Raw genomic sequence first — 19,597 nt, 5'->3', positions numbered from 1 at the left:
TATTTTCTTTGTCTTATTTCTGGGTATTAAAAAAATTGAAGTCCTAGACATCCATTTCTTAGGAACTTCTTTGTTTTAAAATTACTGTACTTTGTTTAGTCAAATCCCTCATCATCAGCCATCGAATCACAGAATGATAAAACCTTTTCCTCCTTTACGGTTTATATCTGTATTTTTTCTTTTTCCTTGTGTAAAATGTGTTTAGCATCTGTAGCAGAATACAAGTATTTATATACTCTATAACTTGGAATTTTTGTGGTTTATAGCTTGGACTATTACAAATGTTCACCTATCTACTGTGTTTCCCCGAAAATAAGATCTAGCCGGACCATCAGCTCTAATGCGTTTTTTTTGGAGCAAAAATTAATTTAAGACCTGTATATTAATTTTTGCTCCAAAAAAAAACACATTAGAGCTGATGGTCTGGCTAGTTCTTATTTTTGGGGAAACACTGTAGGAGGAAGACCTGGCTCACTTTAATGTCACTTGGAGTTATAAACAGTAAAATTATATGAAATCTGTTTAATTTACAATTAGTGTTGTCTAGGACACAATCTTTTGAGGAAGATAGACTGTTAAAAAATTTTAATCTAAGCATATCTTTTTTTAAGTTAGATAAATAGAACAATAAGCAAGTTTGATTTTCTTTATTTTACAGACATTAAATTTTGTTTTGTTTTGTAGACACAGACAATAGTTTAGTGGTTACCAGAGGGTAAGGGGGCAGGAGGGCTGGTAGTAGAGGGTAAAGGGGGTCAAATATATGGTGATGGAAGGAGAACTGACTCTGGGTGGTGAGCATACAGTGTGATAGATAGATGATGTATTATAGGAATGTACACTTGAAATCTGTGTGATTTTACTAATCACCCCAAGAAATGTAATTAAAAAAATATATGTTTTTTAAAAGAGGATGGTCTTAAGCAGACTCCAACATATACAGTGCTTTCTTGGGGTAATGTATTTCATAAAAGCTTCATCGGAGTTAAAAATCTTCGGGCAGCAACTTTGTCTGCTTTTTGTTCAGTCTTTTTTTCCCCTCTTTCTTCCGCCTCCCCCTCCCCACTCTGGTTCAAGCCGTTATTTCTCAGTCTGGTTGTGTAGGACACAGCTCCCTGGCCCATGCTGGTATTACGAGCTTTGCGCTCCCCCCAGCTGAGGCAGTTGATTGACAGTTGGCTGCTTACAGCAGCTCAGGGCAGCTCTCGCCAGCTGCCGGCCACTCACTATGGCTGCCGGCCACTGGCGCTCCCGTGGCAGCACATAGAAGCCCACAGCAGCTCATGCCAACCTGCGGCTGCTCACGGCAGCCCAGCTCCAGGGAGAGCTGTTGTTCACAATCTACGCTGTAGAGAGCACAGCTCACTGGCCCATTTGGGAATCGAACCAGCAACTTTGGCTTAGGAACATGGCTCTCCAAACACCTGAGCCAACGGGCTAGCCCTTTTTTTGACACTCAGTAAATGTTTATTGAAAGAATAAATTCAGTGATCGGTATTGTTAATTTTGCTTCTCCATTTTTGTCATGATTGGTTTTAGGTCATTTAATGTTCATTTGCTCCTTTTTCAGAGGCAGTTGAAGAGAAGAAAGGTACTTGTATCTCAATCGTATTTAAATTACACTTTAAGCTATGAGCTGTGATAAAAAAAACTACGGTGAATGTTTAATTAAAAAAATATTACAGTAAAAGACACATTGCCATCAATCTCCCTCAAAATACTCCTTGCTTCGAACACACTTATCCCATCGTTGTTGCCACTTTGTGAAGCAGTTCTAGAAGTCCTCTTTCATGAGTGTCTTTAGTTGCGCTGTCATGGCTGCCTCAATGTCCTGAATCCATTCAAAATGTTTACCTTTCATGGTCATTTTGACTTTGGGGAAGAGCCAGAAGTCTCACAATGCCAGATCTGATGAATAAGGTGGATTGGGACACACTGTAATGTTTTTATTTGACAGAAATTGCCATACTAGAAGCAATGTGTGACACGGAGTGGCGTCATGATGGAGGATGAACTAAGGACACTCATGAAAGAGGACTTCCAGAACTACTTGATAAAGTGGCAAGAATGCTGGGATAATTGTGTTTGAAGTGAGGAGGAGTATTTTGAGGGGGATTAATGGCAATGTGTCTTTTACGGTAATAATTTTTTTTTATTTGAACATTCACCGTATCTTTTGATCCCACCTCATATGTCTAAGAAATTTAGTCACATCACAGTGATTTGTGTGGACAGCTGTCGGGGTTAGCTGTATTTTTATTTGCATAATTATTCTTTTCTACTGTGAAATGAATATAAGTGCTGACTTTAGTTACAGTTTAAACAAATTTAGTATAGTAGCTAAAATAAATTTCAATTGCTGGCTTAAATTTCAACTTGTGCATTTATTTATGTGGATAATATTACTAAGGGTGTTTTTTATGTCCAAATAGTTGATGGTGCTTATAAATTACCAAACATGTCCAGTAATCGGATCTATTTGATAGGCTTTGTCTAAAAGATTTTAGGAAAAAAGTCATTGTAAGCCAATGGCTGTTTTAAGTAGTCCCACCTCAAATTCAGCAAAATGAACAAATCAATATTTACGCATTTCTGTCGCTTTTCTCTGCCTCTCAAAGGCAGAGAAAACCCTGGGTATCTCACCTGTGTCTCTTAATGAATTTATTTTTTAACTTTTACATATCAAATCAGAGGTAGTTTGATATTTATATTGAGAGGAAGTTGTTTTAGTAGAAATATAATTGAGTTCTAAGTTTACTTTGTCATTCATTGAATAGTTGCGTGTCCTTTAACAAGCCATGCAACCTTCCCATTTTCCAGTTTTCTCACCTGTAAAATGACCTTAGGCTAGATCAACAACAGCCCTAAACTTATAATAGTCTCGAGGCAAAATGTGTTCATATTTGGTTTTTAATTTTTCTAAATATGAACAGGGTAATGGTAGACATGTTTATGGTAGCTAGATGAAGCATGTGCATTTTTCTCTGTAAAAAACATTTTGAACTATGCCTTCCATTTTGTGATTCTCTACTGATGTTCTGGAAAAATTGAACAGCATTACAAAAACAAACCAAACCAAACTCCCCCCCCCCCCCCCGGCCCCTGCCCCAACTATCATTCTAGTGTGTCTATTATACAGCAATGCTTTACCTTACCCCTTAAACAACGTAGGCATAATCTCAGTTTAGGTATAAAACCTTATTACATAACTACACATTTTTTTAGGTTTAAAAACATATTATACAAGAACAATAATGATATAGTTTGAACTTTGGAAGTGGGCTGTTTGGTTAGGTAACATAGTCTGGAATTGGATTGGATTGGTTTGAATTGAGTTGAATTTAGGTTCATTGTGATTGTGCATGTAATTATTTCATCTTTTTTCAGTTAATATATATTGTAGACAAAAAACATTTGGATGATACTTAGCAAATAAGGACCATTTTGTCTTATTTTTCACAGATTGTGGTGGAGAGAAAGTAGGTCATTTGAGGCCTCTAAATATTACACGCTCAACTCCAAAATATTCATAGACTGACTGTAGTTCTGTGCACCAACTAGTATTTTCCCTGAATATTCTCTGCCATTTAGAACTTTGAAAAATTAAATTGTTAAAGTCCTTCAGGCTTTTTTTAAAACCTACATTTTTTTTACCTATAGAAGATCAGGTATTAGTCATTTTTAAGCTTCATAGGTTATTGAACAACTTTCATATTCCTTTGATTTTAGTTCTGTTGACAAAGAATTAAAATTAAATTCTCTTTATGGCTTAACATTTTATGAGAAAAGTATTAAAATATACATATTTAAGAATATATGCATAAACAGATTTTAAAATAACATTTGTTAAACTCTTAAATCAATACTTTGAGAAACTCCCCACACAAAGTCATAATTTTCCTGTCTTGGGGATAAAGGACTAATGAGTGATTTAAGAGGATAGTGTGGTGAGCTAAGTAGAGTGATGATTTTCAAAAGTAAGTACTTTTAGGGCCTGCCCAGTGGCTCAGGTGTTTAGAGCTCCATGCTCCTAACTCCGAAGGCTGCCGGTTCGATTCCCACATTGGCCAGTGGGCTCTGAACCACAAAGTTGCCAGTTCAACTCCCGCAAGGGATGGTGGGCTGCGCCCCCTGCAACTAGCAATGACAATTGGACCTGGAGCTGAGCTGCACCCTCCACAACTAAGATTGAAAGGACAACAACTTGACTTGGAAAAAAGGCCTGGAAGTACACACTGTTCCCCAATAAAGTCCTGTTCCCCTTCCCCAATAAACTCTTTTTAAAAAAAGTACTTTTACTAATATGTGCACAGTTCTTAGTTTTCTATAGATCAAGATATTATTTACTAACTTGAATGTTATTTTAAATAACAGTAACACCTCATTTTTGCAGTGTAGTCAGGGAATGAGGTGTTCATATTTTCCATGTAACTAGTGTTTGAGGGAAGCTTAAAATTTTCCTGATCAACTACAGTGCTTTACTCAGCATTTATTGTGGATTGTAGTTTTCTGTATAATGGAAGCTTATAATTTAAGTGTTCATATTTAAAGCACAATAAACAATATTTTAAATATTTTGGATGAATTGCTTTTAAAAAGGATTACACATTTCCCTACCTTCTATAAAAAGACTCTGTATAGCATAATGTAATCTTTGTTGCTGACTTTAGTCTGGATCTGTTTCTATGAATATGCCCTGTGCAGTGGCTGCCCTTGGAAACTCTTGAGGTAGATACAGCTTTTTGCTGCGTAGCCACAAAAGATTGTGTTTGGAGTTCTTAGTCTGCTTTTGCATTTACTGTCTCTTCCTACCAAGTTAGCTGTTACTTCTTTCAACTCAGAGTATTTCTAGCAGCTTTTTGCTTTGTGCTTCCCATCCTCGCTTGCTCATTATAATTGGTTGTGAACTAGGAAAGCAGATAACTAAATTTATCATGTGTTAAAAAAATAAAAGGCACCCGGAGGCCTGATCTAAGTGTGTGAGCTTTAGCACACTGAGCTTCTTAAAAAACGTAACAGTCTCATAAGACTGTTCATACCTTGGCTACATTGAATTCTATTTTTGACTAAAGCTCTTTTAGTCATGCTCTGTGTAGTAGAACTTTGAGATGGGACTTTGATCAACATTAGTTATGTTCTTTGAAGCAGGTTCAGTTTTCTAAGGCTTCTTAGAGGTCTAATAGTAGGTGTTCTCAACGGAGTTAGGATGATCATCTTTCTGGCTACTGGTCCTCGGTGGGCTTCTCAGCATGCACAGAAGGTCATTGTCTCTTCCCCTAGCTAAACTGGGTTCATGTTCAACTGACAACAGAGAATAGCTGTCCCCCACACATTTACTAGAAGGTATTATCTTAACTTTACTGATGATGGATAAATATTAGGAGCTCAGTCTTAACTGAGATAAGCTATTCAAGGAGGAATGTGTGAAGCTTACCCGCTCTTGCATCAGTCTTACAGGCTTACAAAATATGTGTCTGGGTCAGTCCAAGTTATGAGAGGGTAGCTGGATATGTAGCCTGCATTGCTTACACTCTCCTGTTCCCAGTTGCTTTTGCCCAGTTGTGTGTTGGTAAGATTCCGTTAGCCTACATTGAGGGTCATTAGAAGAAGCCATCACAGAGGGTCTTCTGGAAGTTGCTGTTAAGAACACTGTTTGTTATGTGGAAAAGTATCTTTTTTTGTGAAGATTTCTATGAGAAATACCTGTCTTACTGCGAAGAATTTTATCTCTAGGCAATTGATTTATTTATAGTTACTGGACCCAAATGAATGTGTAACTGACATTTTTCTCATACAGCTGTTAGAAATCTTAGTGTTAAACCTGTGGCCAACATCTAAAACATCTGTAGATAATCCTAGTAATGTATTTAGCCTTATTTCTAGCTACACTTTGCTTCTATTTTTCATACAGATTTTTATTGACTTATACATATAGAAAAGTGCGCATAGCGTAAGTGTACAGCTTAGTGAGTTTTTTTGCAAAGAGGACACAACATTGTAACTTGCACCAAGTCAAGAAAAAGAACATTAGGGATAGCCGGTTAGCTCAGTTGGTTAGAACGTGATGCTAATAACACCAAGGTTGTTGGTTCGATCCCCGCATGGGCCACTGTGAGCTGTTCTTTCCTTAAAAAAAAAAAGAACATTACCCAAAGAAAGGATATTCATTATCTGAAAAAGATAATCTGCACCTCCACTTTCATTGCAGCATTATTTACAATAGCCAAGACATAGAAACAACCTACGTGTCCATTGGTGGATGACTAGATAAAGTTTTCTTTGTGCAGTATATATACACAATGAAATATTATTCAGCCATAAAATGAAGGAAGTATTGCCATTTACCACTACATGGATGGACCTTGAAGACATGCTAAATGAAATAAATCAGACAGAGAAAAGCAAATGCTGTATGATCTCACTTATATATGGAATCTAAAAAAGCAAACAAAAAGATGGACTCATAGAAACAGAGCAGATTGGTAGTTGCCAGAGGAGGAGGTGGGGGGTGTAGAATGGGTGAAAGGGTGAAGGTGGTTAACAGGTACAAAATTCCAGTTTTAAGGTAAGTCCTTAGGCTGTAATAATAGTTATAATAAAAGAACATTATCCAAATTCCCAGAACCCTCTTCCTTGCTTTCTTCTAGTTACTACTCCTATTGAGGGTAACTACTATCCTGGCTTGAACACCATGGTTTAGTTTTGTTTCTTTCTGAATTTTATGGAATAATACAGTATGTACCTTTTTCTGTTGAGCTTATTTTGCTCAACATTGTAAGATTCATCCTTTTTGTTGCACATAGCTGTAGTTTACTTTCCCTGCTGTGTATTATTCCATTGTATGAATATACCACACTTTATCCGTTCTACCTGGTGGACATTTGAGTTGTTTTCATTTTTTGACTATTATTAATTGAATGTTCATGAATATGTGTTTTGGTGAGTATATATACATATTTCTGTAAGGTATATAACTAGGAGTGGACTTGCTGGATCATATGGCATGCATATGTTCAGCTTCTGTAGATACAACAGTTTTCCGAACAAGTTGTCCGATTTGCATACTAGTAAGCAATAAATAAGAGTTCCAGTTGCTCTACATCCTGTGAATACAATATTAGCAAATACTTTTTCTGTCTATCAAGGTGAACATATGATTTCTCTCCCTTTTTTTCTGTTTATGTAGTGAATTATATTGATTGAGTTTTGAGTCCTAAAACACTCTGGAATAAACACTCGGTTGCGGTCTATTACCATCTTTTTTACATATCTTTATGTAAATATTCTATTTGGGATTTTTGCCTATTTGTTCATGGAAGGGATTGACCTGTAATTGTTCTTTCTTACAGTGTCCTTGTCTAGTTTTGTCATTAAGATTATCTGACTTTATAAAGCAAGTTGAGAAATGTTCTTTTATTCTATTCTGTAGAATAGTTTGTGTAAGATTAGTATTATTTCTTTCTTAAACTTTTAGAAGAATTCATCAGGGAAGAAATCTAAACTGCAAATTGTCTTTGTGAAAAGGTTTTTAGTAAAGTATTTAATTTATTTAATAGATACTGAACAATTCAGACTTCCTGTTTCTTCTTGTATAGATTTCAGCAAGTTGTTCAAGGAATGCACCCATTTCATTTATGTGGGTGAAAAAAGTGAAGCGGAATAAGAGAGACAGATTTCCAGCTATAAAATAAATGTCACAGAAATGTAATGTACAGCACAGGGAATATAGTCAATAATATTATAATAACTTTGTATGGTGACAGTTGGCTACTAGAATTAGTGGTCACATCATAAGGTATGTAAATGTCAAATCACTGGGTTATACACCAGAAACTAATGTTGTATGTTAAACTATACTTTAATAAGACATTAAACTTAAGGCTTTTCGTTTTCCTTTTTTTTATTCACTTTTTTTAAACTAAAATTTATTGGGGTGACAATTGTCATCAACAAAACAAATAATAACAAGTGTTGGAGAGGCTGTGGAGAAAAAGGAACCCTCATACACTGTTGGTGGGAATGCAGATTGGTGCAGCCGCTATGGAAAGCAGTGTGGAGGTTCCTCAAAAAATTAAAAATAGAATTACCATATGACCCAGCAATCCCTCTCCTGGGTATCTACCCAAATAATCTGAAAAAATTTATCCACAAAGACATATGTGTTCCGATGTTCATTGCAGCTTTATTTACGGTGGCCAAGACATGGAAACAACCAAAGTGTCCTTCAATAGATGAATGGATAAAGGCTTTACTTAGTTTTAGTATTAATATTTTTATAGTTTAAAAAATCTGGAATCATTTTCCATTTTTCTCTCCTGATATTGGTTATCTGTTTTTTCCTTGCTCAGAGTTTATGAATTTTATTAATGTTTTCAAAGAAACAATCTTTGGCTTTGTTAATTTTCTCTGTTGTACATTTGTTTCTTAATTCATTGATTTCTCTTCTTTGTTATTTCCTTCCTGCCAGTTTCCTTCAGTTTTAAGTTCCTGTTCTGTTTCTAATTTCTTGAGATGGGAATTTAGATCATTGTTTTCCAGCCTTTCTTCTAAGATATGAGTATGCATTTTAAGGTTACAGATTCCCTTGTTTGGTACCGCTTTGGGATAGCAAACAAGATTTTAAATGTTGTGCCTTCATTATTAGTTTTAAATGTTTTCTAATTTCTGTTAGGATTTCTTCTTTAACTCCTCATGGATTATTTCAAAAGGCATTGTTTAACTTTCAAACAGTTGAGGATTTTCTGTTTGTACTTATTGATTTCTAACTTAATTCCACTGTGCAGAGGACATATTCTGAAAGGTTTTAAACATTTGAAATTTTATGTTTGCTTTATGATGCAGCATATGGTTAATTTTGATAAATATTTCATGTGCATTTGAAAAGAATATATATTCTGTCACTATTGATTGCATGTTCTACATATGCCAATTAGATCTAGTATGTTAATTGTGCTGTTCATATCTTCTATACGTATCCTTACTAGTTTTTTTTTTTTGAAAGGAAGTTTTCTTATTATTATTAGTTTCAGGTGTACAAAACAATGTAATAGTTAGACATTTATACCCCTCACAAAGTGATAACCCCCTTGCCCCAATTTACTACTCCTCTGACATTGTACATAGCTGTTACAGTTCATTGACTCTATTTCTTATGCTGTACTCCACATCCTGTAAATATGTGTGTGTGTGTGTGTGTGTGTGTGTGTGTGTGTGTGTGTATGTGTACTAAATTATAGTTGACATTCATTGTTATTCAGCTTCAGCTTCAGGTATACAGCGCAGCGGTCAGGCATCTACACCGTCCATGAAGTGGTCTCCCTAGTAAGACAAGTGTCCATCAAATACCCTACAAAATCTTTACAACATTATTGATTATATTCCCCAAACTGTCTTTCCTATCCCTGTAGCAGTCTTTGTGGTTACCAATCTTACTTTCTAATCCCCTCACCTTCTCCCTCATCTCCACCACCCTCCCTCTAGCAACGCTCAGTTATTTCTCCATATCTCTGAGACTGTTTCTGATTGTTTATTTATTCTAGTCTTTAGATTCCACATATAAGTGAGATCATAATGGTTTTTGTCTTTCTCCGTCTGACTTATTTCACTTAGCGTAATGTGCTCTAGATCCATCCATATGGTAATATTTCATTCTTCTTTATGGCTGAGTAATACTCCGTTGTATAAATGTATCACAGTTTCTTAATCCAGTCATCTGATGGGCATTTCGGTTGTTTCCATGTCGTGGCTATTGTGAGTAGCTGCAGTAAACATAGGGGTACATAAATTTTTTCGAACTAGTGTTTCGGATTTCTCTGGATTGACACCTAAGAGTGGAATTGTTGGGTCATAAGGTAGTTCCATTTCCAGTTTTTTGAGATACCTCTATATTGATTTCCATAGTGGCTGCACCAGTCTGCAATCCCACCAGCAGTGCACGAGTTTAGTTAGTGCAATCCCTTATTAGTTTTTTGGATGAATAGTCCATCTGGTATTGAGAGAGATGTGTTAAAGTCTATGATTGTAGATTTGTCTATTTCTCCTTTTAGTTCTATTTTTTTCTGTAAATATTTTGTTGCTTTATTACTAGGTGTGTGCAGATTTAGAATTGTGATTTCTTCCTAGTGGCTTGATTCCATTGTCATCATAAAATGTCTTTTAATACTGTTACTGCTTTAAAGTATGTTGTTCTTTTCCTGTTAGATTTAAAAAATTATTAAAAATATTGGGATGACATTGATAAGTAAAAGTATGGTTTCAAATGTACATTTTTATAATACATCATCTATATATTGCATTGTGTGTTCACCACCCAGAGTCAGTTCTCTTCCCGTCACCATATATATTTGACCCCCTTTTCTCTCTTCTACCACCCTCTTTCCCCCTTCCCCTCTGGTAGCCACTAAACTTGTCTGTGTCGATGAGTTTTTGTTCTTTGTCTTGTTTGCTTGTTGCTTTCAGTTTTATATCCTACATTGGAGTGAAGTCATATGGTTCTCCACTTTTTCTGTCTGATTTATTTCGCTTAGCATGATAATCTGAAGATCCATCCATGTTGTTGCAAATCACAGTATTTCATCTGTTCTTCTGGCCAGGTGATATTCCATTGTATATATGTACAGATAAGGTATCTGACCAGGTTAGAAGATTTAAGTCTATTTTTGTTTGCTATTAATATACCGTGTTTTCCTCAAAATAAGACCGGGTCTTATATTAATTTTTGCTCCAAAAGATGTATTAGAGCTTATTTTCAGGGGGTGTCCTATTTTTTTCATGTACAACAATCTACACTAACTCAAATACAGTCATGTCATCTTCTGGAACATTGTCGTGACGTACTAAATGCGTCCGTCTGTCTGAGGATCTTAATGGGTGCTTACTTTCGGAGAAACACAGTAGTAGTTAAAACTGCTTTCTTTTAGTTAATATTTGAATGATATGTTTTTTTCCATTTTTAGCTTTCAGTCTTTCTGGGTGCTTAAATTTAAAGTGTCTCTTATAGGCAGGATACAGTTGAATTTTGCATTTTATCTAGTTTTTATGTATTTAGCCAATTTGTATTTAATGTCATTATATTTGTGTTTGTAGCTACTATTTTACTATTTGTTTTATGTTCACTTTTTTCTCTTATTTTGCTTTCTTATACATATCAGTAAAGTGTTTTTTATTCAATTTATTCCACTATTCCAGTTTTTCTTTCTATGAATTTGTTAGTAGTCATATATTCTTTTGTGTATATGTGTGTGTGTATATGTGTATGTATGTGTATATACATACACACACACATATATGTATATATATACACACACATATATATATATATATATATATATATATATATATATATATATATATAATTTCTATCCTTTTGGTAGTTATCCTTGATTTATTACAGTTTAATGCAAATTAGCTTTTACTGCTTTGCAAGAATAAATGCTAGAACCATTTATTCCCCCTCATTCTAAAACATGCTTTTAAAATCTACATGTATTTTAAATTCCACGAGATTATTTTATTACTGTATTTTACTTGATATTCAGGCAATACGAATTTTATTTACCCACATATTTACCCTTTCCATTGCTCTTCCATCAGTTTTGGAAAAATTGTATCTACTATATTCTTACAGTCCAACTCCATGTATGTTGAGCTTTATCAGACCCTATGTGACTTGTATTCTTTTCTGTATTTTCATTCTTTTTTTCTCTCTATGCTTCATTTTGTATATTTTCTGTTGACTTCTGTTCCTGCTCATTAATCATGTCTTCTGCTGTTTCTCATCTACTGTTTAACCATCAACTGAGTTTTTAATTTCAGATATTTCTAAAATTTCTATTTGGTTCTTTTTTTAATAGACTCTAATCCTCTGAGTAAAACACCTATCTTTTTTATCTACATCCATCTTTCTCTCTATTCTCTTGAACATAATCAGTTACTTTTAAAGTTCTCATTTATTTAGACTATTTGGGTTATCTTTATACCTGTTTTATTGTCTGTTTCCCTTCTCCCTCTCTCATTCGTCATGTAGTTTTATCTTTTGGCACGTCTAGATTAATTTTTATTGAATGCCAGATAATATGTATTAAATTTTTCTTTAGCACTTCTGTTGTTCTTTCCGTACTATTATACTCACCCTTTTGTTGACCATTGTGTGTCAAAAGTGTCCATCAGAATATAACATACAGCAGAAAGAGACCACAGTGTGGAGGAAATGGGTGCAATGTACCCTCCGATTTGAGAAAAATGCCCAAGAGCACACTAGTGCCCATGGCCTATGGTATAGGGTAGTGCTCGCTTTCCTTTACTAATGTTAATCTTCTTCTAAGATACACAGTAGTGACTGGTTACAGTCAGGGATTGTGCTGAATCTAGGCTGAATTTCAAACCTGGTAGGTCTTGGTCAGTTTTTAGGTTGCCCGTGGCATTCCAGAATTTTCAGCCTAGGTTTGTCATCTTTTCCAGCACCCTTTCTCTAGTAGTCCTGAATTATTATTTTGTCTTCGGAAACTACCAAATGCTTTATTCTGATTAGGATTTTATTCTTCTGGTGAAGAGGAAGTCATTCTGTATTTGAGGCCTTCCCAAATCTTCTTCAAAAGCTTTCTTGATTTTTCTGTCCCCTACTAGCAGCCTACCGAGGGAGCCAGATCCTGCCAGCATTCAAAATTGGCAGACACTCCTGAATAAAAGCAGCTGTAGCAGTCAAGTCATTTTTTTGAGCTTCCCCTTTCTCTGGAGTCTTAGCCTCCCTAATCCTTAGTGTTTCTGCAACTATCTTCAGCCTTCAAACATATGATTTCTGTATTTCCCCCTGCCCCACCCCAAATTTTGTAATTGTACTCTGAGAACATTGGTCTACCAGTAGTCCATCCTACTTGGAAGTGGAAGTCTGTTCCCACATTTTTCATCTTCCATCTCAGTTTTAATTTATGATTGTTTTTTATATGCCCCATAAGTAATCTCATGTCTTTTCTGGAATAGGTTATGCAAATAAATACAGTACTCACTGTGCTGGAATCTATCTTTTTTGTCTTCTAGTAAAATGTGAATTTCTCAAGTACAGGAATCATAGTTTATTCAGTATCCAGTTTATTCCTACAATCTAGTACGTAGTAGGCATGTTTAATAAATGTGGTAATTCTCTACAACTAGTGAAGAATAATAGCAGTGGACATTTCCAAAATAAAGTTGAAAGTTGAATTAAGGAACCATCCTCACTTATTTTTACAAACTCACCCTAAATAACTAACTTCTAATGATCGAGTTTTAAACATCTAATAGCTTCAGCAGTAAAATTTGCTTTTTTTGGATGGAGTTATTCTATTGAAATTAATGTGGAAATGTAAAAATAAAAATTCGTCTATTCCAGTGTTCGAGTTTAAAAAATGAAGGGTGAAGGCCAAACAATTAACAAACATGTTTTTTATATTTACCTTCCCAAAGCAATCTACTTTAATTTTTCATTTTATAGACTTAGTGCTTCACAAAATAGGTGAAATACCTAAAATGCATACTGTTTTGAAAATATTTTTAAAATATAGGGACTGCACACTTTTTGTTTGCGCTAAATATAATGACATTATCCATTTTCTTCAGTATGGTGATGGCCTTTAGAAGAGGCTAGGATAACAGATACCCCCAAATATTCAAATTTAACGTTTGATTTTGAAATTTTAACATTTCTCTTAGTATTTGCAATTATAAAACCAAGTCTTGTGTTATATTCTAGATGTAGCCTCAAAATTAATATTAAAAATATAATTTAGAAATTTTAATTAAAACCCCCCGCAAAACATCTGTGTGTAACATCTGGAGAAAATACATTTATTTAACTTGTATAATGCATAGAGAATATGCATTTTGGAGGAAAAATATCGAATTGAGTGTTTATGACTCATAATGAAAATTCTAATTTGAACAATTCTTACTTAAATCAAATTTATTTTATAGTTAAGGCTAACATTGCCAGAATTCAAACCCAAATATATCTGATTTCAAAACCTGTGCTTTTCCTGTTACACTATGCCGCCTTGAGTGTCTATGAGAGGTCAACTGGATCTAGTTTGTGTTTGTGTGCATGTGGAAGTGTGTGTGTGTGTGTGTGTGTGTGTGTGTGTGTGTGTGTGTGTGTGTGTGTGTTTGAGCCACAGAACCAGAAACAGAGAACCTTCGTTTTCTTAGCATTTCTGGTGTTGATAAACCATGACCACTGTACATTATGCTACTTAAAAAAAATCAATTTACATACAGGCACTCCAAATTCCTGCCTCTGTTTTTCTGTGCTTAGATGTTAAGTGTAATGATGATGCTGTGAAAAGAAAGGGAATATGTGCAAACGTAATTTTTGTATAAACTAACACTGTGTTAAATAGTTTATGCGATCTTCTTTAATCTTCACAATAACTAGGTAATTGAGAAGGAATGGATAATAACAGAGCCAGGTGTGAATTCATGGCCTTCTGATATCAAAACGACAGTTCTTCCTATTGCTGTATACTGCTGCATTGAATATCTAGTTTACTGGATAGTTTACCTATGTTAAAATATGTTGCTTGAATATTTTCATATGTCATTGGATAAAGAACAGTTAGATTCTAAAGGGATATGTGATCCAAGTGTATTGTTCAATTATTCTTTATTAAAATAATTTTAATTGAGAGTGCTTTCACATGAGATCAGTCGAGTTAATCTATTTTAAAATGGGAAGTTTTATTGGTTTGATAGCTTTCTATATTTGGATACATTGTTTTTTTTTAATTTTATTTAATGTTTCCTTTTTTCTTTTATAAGATAGTGCTTCCAGTGTTATTTTTCATGTTTTGGGCAAGATGCTGTCATCAATCTGCTAACATAGCAAAACAAGATGTTAATAATACAGTATCTCATCCTTAAGGTACCTAGATTAACAATTCTCTTTTAAAAGAAATTTTGAGAGAACAGGTGAGGAAAATATTTTAAGATACATTTCTTTCTGCTTTTAATTTTTACATTGAGTAAAATTTTTTAAAAAGGTAATCACTATAATGAGAGAGACTTTTGAGTTTCAGGGTGCAAATTCCAGAGAAGATGCTTGGGACTTTTTTTCCTGTGTTCCATTAATTATTTACAGAAACAGGCGTCTAGTTGAATTTGGCCCATGGACAAGAGTATATATAGAATGCTGCTAAAAAGATATATGGAAAGTATTTTTTTCTCATAAAATAGATCAGAATTATTTTTAAAAATACAGGGGAAAAATACATGATGATTGGGAATTCTTAACTTGCATAAAACTTCCTGAAAGAAAGCAAATTGTTGATTTTAAAAGATTTTTTGGGGGTTTCCAGTATAAGATATAAGAAAAGACATAAGTTTTCCAATGAACAGATATCTGCATACTGTGATCATTGTCATCGATAGTCACTGTTTTACCTTATATTTGGGGTGGATTGTATCTTAACTCTTGGCAGCCATCACCTTGTTGATTATTGATGATGGATATTATATTAATGTGGGATAGTTACCCCATATCTTTGCTAAAGACTACTAGTAATAATGATATTTTAAAAAATCCTTTAAATTTGGTGTGAAATATTGGACATAGTTCTATCTCAGAATTTGGATACTTATATTTTATTTAAAAATATCACTGTTCTTAGGAATGAGTGTAACTTTTCTGAACCCCTTTTAGGTTTGAAATGTGATGATTCTAGATAAATTATGTACTTTAGTTGTCTTCAGATATAATTCCATGTAATGGGATATAACAGTATAGATAAGAAAATCTGTTTTTTATGAAATTTATTTTTTCTGAAGTATATTTGATAAATGGTTAAGATTATTTAAGGTTGTTGAAAAGAGATGGGAATACATTTCTTTTCTACTTGATTGCTCTGTATATATGTGAACATATGTGTGTATATTACTAATACAGATTATTAAATATTAAAGGTGAATTTCCACTTTTTAAATAGTTTCTTTCCAATAAAGAGTATAGAAATTTAACAAAGTAATAATTTTATTTTTGACTTTGTCACATTTTGCTTTTTAATTATTTGTAGTTACAATTAAGTTATAAATCTATGAACTGTGGAGGGAATTGATTTTATATATTGATTTAATTCACTTAATATATTATATATATTGACTTAATATATATACATTATAGTATAAAGCATAAAGAAGAATTTTTTAACATGGTTTTGGTAACCATCTCATTTTCTTGGTATATTGGCAAAAGGGAAAAGGTAGTTCATGCTTTCTTAGGTTAAAGGTTTTAGTCACAATCATTCTTATTTCTAAGCTAAAGAAAAAAATCGTTTGGACATTGAAGGTGGGGAAGAGAATCTTTCAAGACAGAGACATTTAAAAAATTGTACTTAATTATAAGACCCTTTTATGTAAATTTTTGAGTTTAAAAATTCTTATGTAAAAGCTATTATTTAGACTTGATTTGGTATTTTTAGACATTCATCAAATTGTCATTTCATTATTTTAAAATCAGCCCTCTTCAAGAAATAGATGACTAATATTCGTGTCATCATTATCAGGAAATAGCTCAGCATCTGTGTGATATTTTGTAGATGTATTAAAATTCTTTTTACGGCATTTGTTTTTATAGCACATCTTAACTAGTTATTATGCCGTGGAGGAAAAGATTCTCTTTATTATGGCATAGTGGAGCTAGCTTCCTAATTCTAGACAAGTGTTAAGTGGGAAGACTTGGCTATCTACAAGTAAAATATGGACTCTTAAGGAACTAATTTGCCTTCTAAAATTTTGCTTCATGATGGCAGGAGAAGAGCAGGATACAAATGATGAAACAGCTGGGAAACATTCTTTTTCTTCAGTATCAATTTTGATATAATCAAAATTATTTAAAATGCTTTTTCACCCTTAAAATATCTTCATGCTGGAAATAACTGAAATTGTGTGTAATGACATGCGTTGGGATGTTTGGACTTTGCCTTTGTTTTAGGTTTTAGCCAGATATTGAATTAAAAGTAATTTAGTGCTCTGAGGTTGACCATGTTAAATTTTTGTCATGCAGATAATGTCTTCTATAGGAATGTAATCTAATAGCATGATAAAAGAAGACTTGTAATTTATTGACTACTGATTGATTTGTATATGACTCTGGATGCTACTACTCTGCATGGATTTTTCTTCCCATTACATTTTACAAAGTAATCATTTGTTAGGTAATTTTCTATTATTCCTGAAGGACAATAGTGACTAAAATCTTACCAGGCTGTTACAGGTGATTATTGAGTTCTAACCTAGCTCTTTTGATGAAATAAGCACTTTGTTAGTTTTATCTTTAAATGCAATTTTCAGTTTATTTCACCAGTGTGCATTACTATCTTAGATGCTGTGATTTTCTAAAGCAGTAGGTTACTCTTACCTTGAATATGATTGCAGTGTAAACTTGCCTGTACTACTCTACCTAATAAATATTAGAGAGAAACATTCAGACATTCAGAAGTTTCTTTCCATTTAGGTCAAAAGCAGAGGTAGAGACTGTTTTTGGCTTTTAAGTTATTTTATGAACACTTCCCATTTTTGTACTCGTACTGAATAAGAATGTTATACTTATTTATTCATATTAAAAGTTTGCTGAGTATTTGCAGCATTTTTCTTTTTTTTTGCAGTTATAAAAATTTTATTTAAAATTCTTTTTTTAGACATCTACACATTTATATTTGTTCTTAATAAAGTAACCCATAAAATGTCAATATATGTCTCCTGAGAAACACTGACTTTCTTTGTATATAAAACATAATTTGTTACATTTTATTTTGTTTTATTTTTCACTTAGACATCTATCATTTATATCCCTCACACTGTGTGAACCCCCCTCCCCCCATCCACTATCCCTCTGACATCGAACACAGCCATTACATTTCCACTGTCTCTATTCCTAATGCTGTACTCTGCTTCTTGTAAGTATATACATACATATATATATATATATATATATATATATATATATATATATATATATACATATATATATATATATATATATATATACATATATATATATATATATATATATGTATATGTATATGTATATATACACACACACATAAAATTATAGTTGGCATTCATTATTGTTCAGCTTCAGGTGTACAGTGCAGTGATCAGGCATCTACATCATCCCTGAGGTGGTCTCCCAAATGGGACAAGTGTCCATCGGATACCCTACAAAATCTTTACAACATTATTGGTTACATTCCCCAAATTAATTTTCAAAACCCCATGGCCATCTTGCGGTTACCAACTGTTTTCTAATGCCCTCACTTTCCCCCTTATCCTCAACTCCCCCTCCCGCCCATCTAGCAACCCTCAGTTTTTCCTCTATGTCTCCAAAACTGTTTCTGATTAGTTCATTCACTTATTCTTTTCTTTAGATTCCAAATATAAGTGAGATCATATGGTATTAGTATTTCTCTCTCTGACTTATTTTACTTAACATAATGTTCTCTAGGTCCATCCATGTTGTTGCAAATGGTAAGATTTATTTCTTCTGTATGGCTGCGTAATACTCCATTGTATAAATGTACCACAGTTTCTTAATCCAGTCATCTACTGATGAGCATTTCGGTTGTTTCCATATCTTGGCTATTGTGTATTGTGTGCAGCATTTTTCTTGTGTATTGTCAATGAAATGGACATATGAAACAAAACTGAGTTTAAATGAGATTTTAAAAAATCCCTTTTTAATCTGGTTTCTGTTTACTTTTTTTGTTTCTATTAATTTACTCATGCATTCCACCCTGTGTCTATCTAACTTAACTGTGTTTTAGGTACAGGAGATTAACTTCATGGGTGTTACTTTCTAGACGTTCTTTTTTTCTTCCTTTCTTTTACATAATAGCTTCTTTCATTGAGCTCCAGTTGCTGTTGGCAGATAGGTTAATGTTCAATTATGTAGTACTAACTCAGCCTTTCTCAGTCAGTGCTATTTGTCTGAACCAAAGAAGACTGAAAATTATTTGAGTAATTATTTTCTTAATTCTCTGAAGGATACGTAATTCCTGTCATTCTAGTTGAATAGGATAAAAGTTATTTCATTGCATACAAAGAGTGCCTTAGGGTAGTAGTTCTCAAAGTGTACTCTGGGACCCAGACCTTTTAGAGGTTCAGAAGGTTGAAATTATTTTCTTAACCTTTCTAAGACATGGTTTGCTTTTTTGGTTTCCATCCTTTACCAAGTATACATTGAAGTTTTTCAGAGACTACGTGGTATATAATATTAGAATAGATTGAATGTAAAAGCTGATATGAGAATCTAGTTATTTTCTATTAAAAACAACAGTGATATTTGCAAAGTTGTAAAACAATGCTACTCTTGCCAATTTTTGTGGCTGTGTAAAATATAATTTTCATAAAAATATATTATTTATGCTAACATGTAATGGATTTATTTTGAAATAAGTAAATAAATAAATAAAGCAGTCATCACTTTGCACAGTTCCAATATGCACTAATTTCAGTTACCACAATTTAGTTAAATACCAGTCTCACAATAATATGGTTCCAGTTTGAATATCACCATATATTAACTGTAATTGCATAAAATAAAATTTTGCTGCTAGCTCTTTAGCCCTTAGATCAC

General features: G+C 33.5%; 1 protein-coding gene across 6 annotated transcripts in view; it reads left to right on the top strand.

Annotated features, from left to right (window-relative positions):
• Positions 1-19,597, top strand: part of RUNDC3B (RUN domain containing 3B) — a 124,779-nt gene that overhangs the window by 1,288 nt on the left and 103,894 nt on the right. The window lies entirely within an intron of this gene.

The sequence above is a fragment of the Rhinolophus sinicus genome, chromosome 4, assembly GCF_057876585.1.
Source record: "Rhinolophus sinicus isolate RSI-liver-muscle chromosome 4, RSI-T2T, whole genome shotgun sequence".
NCBI lineage: Eukaryota > Metazoa > Chordata > Mammalia > Chiroptera > Rhinolophidae > Rhinolophus > Rhinolophus sinicus.
The sequence above is the reverse complement of the archived record's forward strand: the minus strand, read 5'-3'. Positions and strand labels throughout refer to the sequence as shown.